Source organism: Balaenoptera acutorostrata, chromosome 13, assembly GCF_949987535.1.
Source record: "Balaenoptera acutorostrata chromosome 13, mBalAcu1.1, whole genome shotgun sequence".
Taxonomy (NCBI): domain Eukaryota; kingdom Metazoa; phylum Chordata; class Mammalia; order Artiodactyla; family Balaenopteridae; genus Balaenoptera; species Balaenoptera acutorostrata.
This window is the reverse complement of record NC_080076.1, coordinates 45,910,345-45,922,732: the sequence shown is the minus strand read 5'-3', so window position 1 is coordinate 45,922,732 and position 12,388 is coordinate 45,910,345. Positions and strand designations below refer to the sequence as shown.

General features: G+C 42.0%; 1 pseudogene; it reads left to right on the top strand.

Annotated features, from left to right (window-relative positions):
- Positions 1–4,202: 4,202 nt before the first annotated feature.
- Positions 4,203–11,139, top strand: LOC103011564 (gamma-secretase subunit APH-1B-like; annotated as a pseudogene).
- Positions 11,140–12,388: the final 1,249 nt, after the last annotated feature.

Genomic DNA, 12,388 nt, shown 5'->3' with positions numbered 1-12,388 from the left:
ATCTCTTAAGCCTACTAGGATTACTAGATTGGGGGTAGCACAGAGGAAAAACTACATCACATACCACACAATTTCAACATCATGCTCAGTTTTCCCTTCATGGTCCCCTCTCCTTTCCAAAATCCCCAAATCCTTACACACGATTTTGCTAGTAATGTAAGCCATCCCACCAACCTTCTCTGTGCACCATATTATGGAGAATAAAATTTTCTCCATGTTTTATTCAGTATTTTAAGTCTCTGAGCCTTTGAACATGCTGGTCCCTATGCTTGGGATCACTTTCTCCCATTGTCCACCTGGTAAACTCTTATTCATCTATTCATCTTTCAAACCCCATTTCAAAATGAAAGACATGGGATTATTAAAAAGTAAAGACTATGCAATGCCCCTCTGAATTCACCAGTCATCCTCTATCTCCCATATACTAGCCTCTGTTCCCTCCTACCTCTCCCAACTTGATGATAACTCTTTGACAGCAGAGCCCTGACTGGTTGTTCCCACCGCCCTGCATTCAGCTCATGCTCAAATGTTTGCTTCCTAAGAAATTTTTAATAACCAAATATCCTAAGAGGATTATAGTCACTTAAGTTTAGATTCCTGCCATTTTCCAAACATCAGTAACCTTAAAAGTTTGAAAAGTTCTGCTGGCCATTGCTTCTCCTGATGGTGTAGACACTAGTCTAAAACATACAGTCTTTTTCTTATTTACCACTGGATTTCTGCAAAAGTTTGTGGCTGTCATTGTTTTTTGCTCCTCTATTGATACATGTTCTTTCCTTTTGCTTTCCTCACATAGTATCTTTCAGGAAGACCATTTTCACTTCTTCCTTCCTAAATTCCTTTGTTGTGCTCACATTTATATTCATTGTCCCATGTTTAAGGGCTTTTGGTGATGTTGAAATCCACCTGAATTTGATTTCTTTTTCTATTTTTTGGTTCCTTTCAAATTCCAAATTAACAACGCCACTAAGCAAGGAAAAGTGTGTTAATAAGCCAATTTTATCTTGACAGGCTCAAAATGCAGTTATTTTCTTGTGGGATATATTAGATTATGACAATGAGTTTAACCCAGGAAACATATGAAAAGAACATTTTATTTCCTCTGTGTAGGCTGCAGCACTGTATTTTTTCATTTATTAACAAAAAAGTGCATTTTTTTCCAAGCACTGTTTAGTTCTCACCAGTTTCTTCCAAAATTGATGTTATCTAAGTATAAAAATTATAACTCAAATGAAAATGTTACTTTCTAAATTTTAAGCTTATTACTGATCATGGATATTAAGTGCTTTATACACCTCACTGCAGAAAATCCTCATAACAACACTATGAGGTAGCTACCATTATTGACTTCATGTTATAGAGGGAGAAACTGAGTTTCTGAGAGGCAAAAGGACTGTCACAAAGTTGTCCACTTAGAACATGACGAATCCAGCTTGCAATCCTGCTCTGACGGAGCTTGAAGCTACTGCTTTCCTGTACGTGGGCCCCTTTTTTAGTCAGTCTGAGAGAGGCAGCTTCTAATTGATATTTGTAAAAGGCACCTCAAAATTAGGCGTTTAATTAACTCGTTTTCATAAAAGTGAAACTGAAATGTTGTTTCTCAAACAGGGATCCCCAAATCAAATTCCTGTGGCAGCCAGGCAGATAAAATAAAAGAGGAAAACAGGTGGGGAGTAAAATAAAACAAAGCAAAACAAAATAACGCTGATAAGCTCAAGTTAATTGGTGCCTTAAAGGACTGTTGGCTTGGTGTTTTCAGATATCCTGATATTTTCCAAAGAAGCCAGAAATTAAGTTTTTCATTGGAAATGTTCTAATTATTAAATGTTGGCAACTAAATCAGGTTAGTTTGTTTTTCTAACTGTGCAAACTGTGTCTACACAGCCCACAAGTTGCCGGCCAAGGAGTGACTCTAATGTAGACTGATATTGACCCATAAACCACATGTCCAATATGGTAGCCACTAGCCAACTACAACTATTTTAATTTTAATTAAATAAAATTTCAAATCCAGTTCTTCGGTGACACTAGCAACATTTCTGGTGTTCAGTAGTGACCTGTGGCTTGTGCCTACAGTAACGGACAGTGCAGAACATTTTCCTCATTGCAGAAAGTTCTATTGGACAACACTGAACTAGAACAAGAAGAAAACCCGAGCTGTTTTTCTGTCCTCTGTCAGGATCTTCCCACTGGTACTACAATGCTTAAGTTACTGCTCCCCCAAGGCCATTCCTGCCACTTGCCTTCCGCCTGAATGGAGAGAGGTCACACAGGCCACCTACGAGGCTGGGCTTCACTGTAACTGAGAACAAGTCAGATCCAGGGCAGGCCTGGGGATTAGGCAATGTGTGTCTTTAGTCTTTCCCACATCCCGGCTCTGGGACTAAAATCAGGCCACCATCCTCCCCTTTCCAGAGAGATTCAGAGCCTCATATTCTTCACTTACTCTCAAAAATTATTTTTAGGTTGTTCAACTACAGTAAAATGTAAATAATGGATACTTAGCTGAAGTTTCTCCCCTTCCCTCGGATAGTTACATTTGCAATGTACACAATTCTAAGAATAAAATGTCAAGCCTAGAGGAGGTGGTGAGGCAGGATTTTTTATTCTCATGAGAAAAGACCATGATCTTCTCCCGGGAGCATCTGAAATCCTCCACAGAGGCAGTCAGCTCATTTCCCTCGCTTTCCATCAAGCCCTACGCAGGATGTGGGTCAGTAGTTTCAAAAGCAGCTCGCTCATGAGAATTACCCGTGTAGGATCACCAGCTTTAGCAAGTAAAATACAAGATCCCCAGTTAAATTGAGATTCAGATAAACAATGACCAACTTTTTAGTATAAGGATGTCCCATGTGCCATGCATTGCGTGTTTTATCTGGAAATCCTATGGCGCTGTTATAAAAATACTGTTTTTCTGACCCCACTAATTCTAAGTCACTCAGATATAGGAACCATTAATCATAGTCAATTCACTTGACTCTCGGTAGTGTTTCATTTCTTAGTCAAATCTCTGTCATGTTTAGAACTGTCTTTTTAATGGAATCACAGCCTCCTATGGTGAAATATCAAACTACACATGACGGTGGCCTTCATTATGCTAATCTGACCTCACAACAGCCCTGTAAAGTAAGAAAGGCAAAAGTTTCTCCATTTTGTCAATGAGAAAACTGACGCTCAGGGCTTCCCTGGTGGCGCAGTGGTTGAGAATCCGCCTGCCAATGCAGGGGACACGGGTTCGAGCCCTGGTCTGGGAAGATCCCACATGCCACGGAGCAACTAAGCCCGTGAGCCACAATTACTGAGCCTGCGCGTCTGGAGCCTGTGCTCCGCAACAGGAGAGGCCGCGATGGTGAGAGGCCCGCGCACGGCGATGAAGAGTGGCCCCCACTTGCCGCAATTAGAGAAAGCCCTCGCACAGAAACGAAGACCCAACACAGCCATAAATAAATAAATTAATTAATTAATTTAAAAAAAATATATTTAAAACAAAAAAACAAAAAAACTGACGCTCAGAGACTTAAAGAAATTTCCCAGGCACAACTGCTAGGAAATGGCAAACCTAGGACCCAACCTCAAGTCTTCTGGTTCCAATTTCAACGCTCATTCAACTCATCAGTGCTGTGAGTGAAAGGGGGTGGGAATAATACAAGACACGGAGAGAGAGAGGAATTCAGACAGAAGCTTCTGAAAATGTTTCATCAAAAGTATGGCTAACTAACCAGTAACCACTGTTAACTCACGGCTCTCTTAACCACCAGTCAACTAGGAGGCTGAAGGGGCAGACCTGGGACCCAGAGTTCAAAAGGTCCCAAGTCTCCAGGAATCTAGGGGTCTCAGAGAGAATTCAGAACTGGGTAAAACAATCAAAATGGTCTAGAAATTGGCTTTGGGACTAGTAATGAGAGTGATGACAGAGAATGCCTGAAAGAATGTTTTATGCTCAGTACCGTTGTTGAACTGAGTAATGAGATACTCAGCCTGTAATCTACCTCAGCCACCTAGTTCATACCCTAGAATTTCCTCACAGTAACATAATGATTAGCTCTGCACCTGATCTGACCCTATGGGCTGCACTGCCATAAACAGGGTCAGAGAGGGGTTACCACTGGGGAAGGAGAGGAAGTAGAGAGACACCATGAACCTAGGCTCTTAGGCAACATAGGAGAGATAACTGCCCCATCCCAAATGAATGCCCGGAGGGGATGGCGGAAACTGAGCTGCTTCCAGAGCATCTCCTTGAGCTCTCTGCCGTTGAGAGCGATTCCTTGGAGGTACCACAAGTCATCACACATCCACAATGACATCCAACATTAATGTGCTACCAGAAGAGATCCATTCAGTTCTAAGAAATACAATTGGTAAAGTGAACTTCCAAAAGAATTAGAGGAGTTGAAGCAGCATCTACCCATTTTAGTACATGCCTCGTGTTTAATCTTTTCTATGAGCTATTAATATACTGAATCTTGTAATATCCCTGAATACTGACACTTGATTGAAAGGTCCCCACTACAGACACGTAAGGCTGGATATCGTGCTCTATCAGTACACCAAGCATGGGATGAGATCATACGCTCAGGACCATGTTGTAACTCAATTAATATTCTTAATAACTAAACAATTCATCCTTATTAGGTTGTAGCAGAGTGAATAAGGTATTATTATAGACATGTGACCCTCATGAGAAAAGCTCAGACATAGAATCATTTTGGAAGTACCTTTCTCTATTAACCTCCAAAGCACTCAAACAGTGCTCCTGAATTATATATAATACTATGGATACTGTGCATGGCAAAAGGCACCACATACTTAGATTTGCAATCAGCTTTCTTTTTCACTCCCTCACGGTGATGAGATTGAGAATTTCTAAGCATGCCAAGAGTTTGAGGCACAAGAAGCCTAAAAGCATCGTTTTCTGCACCTGACAAGTGTTGGCTTGCAAACTGGCCCCCGTACACAGAGCGCAAGGAGAGGCAGACCATCCAGACTGGCAGGTGGCAGGTTTCATAAGCAAGGGAACTTACTGATGTGGCTTGTCTTGGGCACTGCAAGATGAGTACATCTCCACACCTGCCCACCAGAATCTTAGAAGTTTACGGAGCGGGCTTTATGGGGTTCTGTGATGTATACCATCCACATGGTCTCAACACCTTCCTCTCTCACATCTGTGCCCTTGGAACAGCTACCCCTGTGGGAACAGTGGGCTGAACATTCATTCCAAAGATGGGGAGGGGGTGAGGGGCCTCTGATTGCCCAGGTCCAGCTTGCAGGTCAACCGACGGTCATGTCCTCTCAATGACCTCCTCCAAAAACAGGGAAAACAACCTAAAACTTATTTTCTCTGTTTTGACTGAGGCTTAAAACATCATGCTCTTGCTTTTAATAAGCCATCAGAGTTGGTAAAAATAGGTCCATGAGCTTATGTGCTAGTTGATTTAACAGTAGTCTTCCATGGAAATCAAAGGGTTAGAGATCAGATAGCTTCAGAGGTTATTTCCAGACTCATTTCCAGATCCATATTACATGAGCAAATGTACACTTACCAAAATAAAACATTTAAACAACAAATATGTGTTCCTTCCACTAAATCAGCATAAACGGGAGATGAAAGAAAATAACGAATGTGTTATCTCTTTTGAGGACAATTTCCCTCTAGGTCCATTCTGATATTGTGCCAAGAATAATAATGATGCTGACGACTGGTCACCAGCTAGTCTCAGGGGTGGCAGTCGAAGCTGCCAGGTAACAGAGCGTGTGCTCAGGCAGGTGAGAGGTCAGACCTATAGGACTGACAGAGGACATAGCCCGCCATGGGAGGTAGGCATCAGGAACTGAGGCAGAAGGGCAAGGAGGGAGGGCTTCTAAGAAACCTCTGGGCATAGATGCCCCAATATTTGCTGGAGATAAATGCTAGTCTTTAGGTTGGCACAACTCATGCTTACTTATTTTCTCCCAAGCTTTAATACTTACTTCTCTCTTTATAAAAATCACTGCCCAGTGTGATTTTGTCTACTGTCATGATACCAACTCTACGCTGATGAAGAAGAAAATACATGTTGGGATTGGCTGTAATAGTCTTCTCGCCAACTGTTATTTCTTCTAGAAGCATGAACCTTGTCTTAGTCAGGTGACCTACTTCAAATGAAATGCAAATGCCTTATTGTTTAGAACAAGGATGGCAAACAGATTTTGTGTCACATATGAAGTCCCATCAGGTTCAGCAGGAATGAGTGCCATGATGGATGAGTGCCTCTGTCATGGTTGTGGAGGGGAGAGAGCTGGAACGCAGAATAAGGTCAAACATGAAGCTAACAAAGCATCTAGTACATAACATGCACTTAATGGTGAAATCTCAAGGCATTCTTTTTATAGTGAGGAATAAGAAAAAGAAGGAAATTATCACCAATAGTGCTCAATATTTTCCAAAATGTTTTGGCCAAACAACAGACCAAGGAAAAGAATTAAGTGCTATAAACATTGAAGAGGCAGTGACAAAAATGATTTGCAGTACAGCAGAAACTAACACAACAGTGTAAAGCAACTATACTCCAAAGAAAAAATTCTGATTAAAAAAAAATTATCTTTATTTGCAGATGACATACTGCTTCCTCTAAAATCTGGAAGTAGTACTAACAACTACTAGACTGAACAACAGCTTTTTAAAATTGCCAGAAACTAAACTCAGGACTTCCAGGATAAACATAGCTACCTAAGTTAGGATTTTTCCCTGTTCACTTTGTGGAAGTCACATAAAAGCAAAAAGGAGAATGAATAAAATTCCACAAACTCCATTTTCAGCAAAACCAGGAGTCAGATATACTATGCAGACTCTAAAACATGTAAGATTTGCCAAAATCAGCAGAGATCAGTCAGAACTCATGCCTGTGTTGGGGAAGAGAGAATGGAGAATGCTACAGGGTGTAGCAAAAACACATTTCTTGAAAATGGGGAGCCCCTCTTAGAGGCAAAAGCCCATGCATCAACAAGTGGAGGAAATGGGTTGAGAAAGGGGGAGGATGGGGTAAGGGGGCAGCCGAGTCTCCCTGAACCATGTCTCGTCCAAAGAAGGAAAGGTGGTAGGGCTGCACAGCAAATGGGGGCACACAGGCCCCCTCTACAGGAGGTGGACTCTCTCTGAGGCTGCAAAGAAGTCCTTCAACTAGCCTGATCTTTCTGCCCAATCTCTACCCCCAGGAACTTCTTTTCTAGGAAAACTCAAATCATTTACTGATGGGTCATAAAATAACCCTTTTTTTTGTTGTTTTGTTTGTTTTGTAATAAATTTTATTTATTTATTTACTTATTTTTGGCTGCGTTGGGTCTTCGGTGCTGTGCGCGGGCTTTCTCTAGCTGCAGCAAGCGGAGGCTACTCTTCCTTGTGGTGCACGGGCTTCTCATTGCGGTGGCTCCTCCTGTTGTGGAGCACGAGCTCTAGGCGCGCAGGCTTCAGTAGTTATGGCTCATGGGCTCTAGAGCGCAGGCTCAGTAGTTGTGGCGCACAGGCTCAGTTGCTCTGCGGCATGTGGCATCCTCCCGGACCAGGTCTCGAACGCATGTTCCCTGCATTGGCAGGCGGATTTTTAACCACTGCGCCACCAGGGAAGCCCTAAAATAGCCCATTTTTATTGGGTGAAGGATGGGCACAGCATTGACACAAAGCTAATACAGGAAAAAAATTGTGAAAAACAACAACAAAACAATAATAGATGAGTGCACTTGTCAGAAAACTATGACTATGAAGCACTTGAAATTTGTGACCAAACATTTAGCATGAATTTTTAAACTTAGAGAAGTGCCTCTATGAAGAAACACTACAAAGCAGAAACTGCAAAAGCTCAGAGATGTAAAATAATTTAATAAATAAATTAATTACCTTAATTTAATAAAAAATGAGCTAGAAGAAGCAAAAGACAAAAAATTTACAGAAATGAAGAAAAATTTAAAGGAGAATAAAATAATAATCAAAAAAATTTAAACACACTAAAATGGAGATAGAGGAAAATATAGGTGAATATTTTTAGAATCTTGGGATCAGAAAGGTTTTCCTAAACATGACCCCAAAAAAGTTAAAACAATAAGGAAAATATCAATGAATTTGATTATATTAAAATTAAAATTTATGTATATGAGAAAAACATAAATTAAATTCTGGGAAACATTTGAAACATACATAACAAACAAAAGTTGATATTCTTTAGCCACACACACATATATTTTACAAGTTAAGAAGAAAAATTTAACACCTCAACATAAAAAAGTCAAAGGATATGAACAGACAAGTCAAAAATAAGAAACACAAGTATTACTAAATAAAAAAGAAAAATTCAAAACAGAATGGCAAATGCCATTTTTATAAAGAAAATTATTTAAACATTTGTATGGGTACAAACTGGGGGGAAAAGCCACGCATGGATGAAACTGTCAGAATGTTAAAACTTATGTGGAAAATATTTTATGATGAGTTTTACTACTTCAGGAATCAGAAATAAGTAAAATATTTCTACATTTGTTAAAAGCACACAATTAAAACATCGCAACAACATCAAAATAAGACCAAGGTTTAAATTAGTGTTTCTCAACAGGGCTGCTTTGCTTCCCCAGGGCACATTCAGCAATGTCTGCAGACATCCCTGGTCGTCACAACTAGTAAGAACTGATATTGGCGAACAGTGGATAGAGGCCAGAGACGCCGCTTAATATCTTACAATGCACAGGACAGCCCGTCACAGAAAAGAACCATCTGACCTAAAATGTTAATAGTGCTGAGACTGAGAAACTCTGACCTAGATGGAAATAAGACAGGACCTATTTGTAAGAAAGAAGTAGTGAGAAGATGCTGTGTTGACTTAATGTCTTATGATTAGCCCACATCAGAAATCTCAAGGAACTATTTCAAACTGTTCGGAAGTTGCCTCGTGTTCACATCTCCATATATCCCTGTGGGAACCAGCATCGTACTGCACCTAACCCCGTGGCCTCCACAGAGCTGGAAGGGTGATGCTTGTAGAATCAGCCTTGCAAAACCACTGAGAGGCAACCCTAACTTCCAAGTCAGGAGAGCACAGCTGTACAGGCAGAATCCTCCTAGATAGAGGTGAATGGCCAGGATGGTGGGTGTGACCTTCCACTCTGCTCCTCTCCATTCCTGCCTGTGGGAAGGCACTGCTTATGGGGGAGATCAGATCTAACCTCCCTGTGGACCCTCATAACCAACGGCTTCCCAGAAGATAGAGCTAGATGTTGGGCTTTTGATGACCAAATTACCTTTTTTTGAGTCCCTAGCAAGAGATTACTAAGATAAGGTTTATTGGAAGAGAAATGGTTTTCTAAATTCTTTAAGCTTCAGTTAGTACATCAAGATTCAGACTTTGCCGACTTTACCATTAAGCCAGGGATAGGGAGAAGCAAGGCTATGCTGTAAGGGGGATCCCTGCCATGGGAAAAGGAAGGTTAAAGACTATACTTTTCATTCCCAGAGAAGGTGGAAAGGGAAAGGAGAAAAGGGGAGCAAAAGATATATTTGTTCTGGCAACTTGCTCCAGACCAAATTCCAGAGGGAACAAAGAAGTAGATGTATCTAGACAAATATGAGGGAAACTTAGAGCTAGTTGCTTCCTTCACCATATAGAACCTGGGAAAGCTGAGAGCCTCCAAGAAGAGGTTGTATCGTATGTGACAGGAAGAGAACAGGTAGATGAACCTGAAATACCACGCCTCGTTGCCCATGCCTGAATGGAGGGTGCAGTGCCTCCAGACGCTGGTGTGTGCCCTAGGAAGTTGCAAAAAACGCTGAGATGACCAGTGGACTTTCTGAGGCCCGGGATAGAGAGATGTCAAGCATTTCAAAACTGATGGGCAGATGGTGGGTTTTGGCTATGGACACCATCACAATACCAAACACCGCCAGGTATTACCACTCACTAACCCTTCAGAGGACACCAAACCCCAGAGCAGGAACCAGAGAGGGCTCAGAAGGACTGTTTCTCTCTTATGTGGATAAGAAGTCCCTCAATTCCTTGTCACCATGAGAACCCTTAAAGCTCCCCCAACCCAACCCCATAGATGCCATCTTGGAGATGGGGAGAGAAGAAGAAATTTGAAGATGGAGATGAAAGAGACTATTTGAATTGAAAAGGACTGAAATCAGTGAGCTGACATGCGTGTGTCCCCCTGCCCACTTTCCGTTAAGTCCGTGATTGAATATTTGAGAAGCCTACATTTGCTTCCATATCTGAGCAGTGGTTTGTAAATGTGTTGCACCTTTTCAGGGTTTCCTCAGAAACTGAATCAGAGTGAGATGTCCCCACTTGTGTCTGGGCTTTGTCGGAAGGAGTAACTCTGACTTTAGCCAGAAGCCAGAGGAGGGAGCTGGTAGCGCTCATCCCCCGTGTCTTTCTTTTGTTTTACACACTCACACGCATGTACACACACACACACACACAATTGAAGCTTTTGTTTTAAAATGGTTAGTTTGAAAGGAATAAAACAACTCTAGAAAATGCTTTAATTAAAAAAAAAAAACACACACACACAAAATCTTACCAACCAAAAATTCTTGTCCTAAGATGGACCAATACAGAAATATCTGCTCATCTTTGGAGAGTTAGTCTCAGTCCTTATCCAAGAAATGTGCCGTTTTGCATATTATAAACTTTTTTTTTTAAAAGCCCGTGTGGGCTTGAAGAGTATAAACCCAGGTGAGACAGCACCCTCTATGGGATTAATGGCTTATGTCTCTGGTTTGGGCTTTGGAATCATGAGTGGAGTATTTTCCTTTGTAAATACCCTGTCTGACTCTTTGGGGCCGGGCACGGTAGGCATTCATGGAGACCCTTCCCAGTGTTTCCTAAATTCAGCTTTCATGACGCTGGTGATCATATTGCTGCACGTGTTCTGGGGCACTGTGTGTTTGGATGCCTGTGAGAAGACAAAGTGGTCCGCCCTCCTTGTAGTTCTTCTCCCCTGTCTGCTGGTGTCAGCCCTGAGCTTCATAAATCCTCGTTGTGGATTAAAGCTGGTGTCTGCATACATCATCCTGGTGCTCATGGGTGTCTGGACATTCTTCGTTTCTGCCGGAGCCTGAAAGTCTGCCTCCTCTGCCAAGACTAGGGCTCCCTCCTCTTCAAGCAGCGCTCCAGATAACCTCCAAGGACCAGCGCTTCTGAAACAGGAAGCTGCGCCTTTAGTAGAAGCGCAGCTGGGTCTTCTTCTAAAAGTCCATTTTCCTGGTGAAATTTAGAATAAACAGTACTATCTAGATACGATATGGCTTTCATGCAACGGCTTTCTGAAAGGGATACATCAGTGGTGTGCAGCCTGGCTGCAAGTTGGAATCACCTGGGAAAACATAAAGACTAATGTCCTGGGGCTTCCCTGGTGGCGCAGTGGTTAAGAATCCGCCTGCCAATGAAGGGGACACGGGTTCGAGCCCTGGTCCGGGAAGACCCCACATGCCACGGAGCAACTAAGCCCGTGTGCCACAACTACTGAAGCCTGCATGCCTAGAGCCCGTGCTCTGCAACAAGAGAAGCCACCGCAATGAGAAGCCTGCGCATTGCAACGAAGAGTAGCCCCCGCTTGCCGCAACTAGAGAAAGTCCATGCACAGAAATGAAGACTCAACACAGCCAACAATAAATAAATAAAATAAATTTATTAAAAAAAAAAAAAAAGGACTAATGTTCTGGGCTCCACCCTCCAGATTTAATTGGTCTAGGCATTTGGTAATTTTTTAAAGCTTCTTAGATAAAACTCCGATGTGCAGCCAGTTGAGAACTATCCATGTCTAAATAAGAACTTTCTGAGAACACCATAAGTAAATAAGAATGAGATGTTTAGCTATCTCCTAACTCAGTTTGTGTTGAACAAGTAACTATCTGAATGTCAAATAGAAGTCCTAGTTGGCCTTTGTCTTTTTAAGTTCTGAAGTCACAAAAGGCTAAAGGGATATCATCTCTGTGAACTGTTTTCTCGTACTTCACTAGTACTCTGTTTTATGAGAACATGGTAGGCTGTGCTTCTAACTACAGTAATAAATTGCACTGACTTACTATGATTAAAAAAAAAAAATTCGGGCTTCCCTGGTGGCGCAGCGGTTGGGAATCCGCCTGCCAATGCAGGGGACACGGGTTCGTGCCCCTATCCGGGAGGATCCCACATGCCGCGGAACGGCTAGGCCCGTGAGCCACAACTACTGAGCCTGCGCGTCTGGAGCCTGTGCTCCTCAACGAGAGAGGCCGCGATAATGAGAGGCCCGCGCACCGCGATGAAGATTGGCCCCCACTTGCCACAACTGGAGAAAGCCCTCGCGCAGAAACGAAGACCCAACACAGACATAAATAAATAAAATTAAATTAAATTTAAAAAAAAATCAAGGTATAATTAACATACAA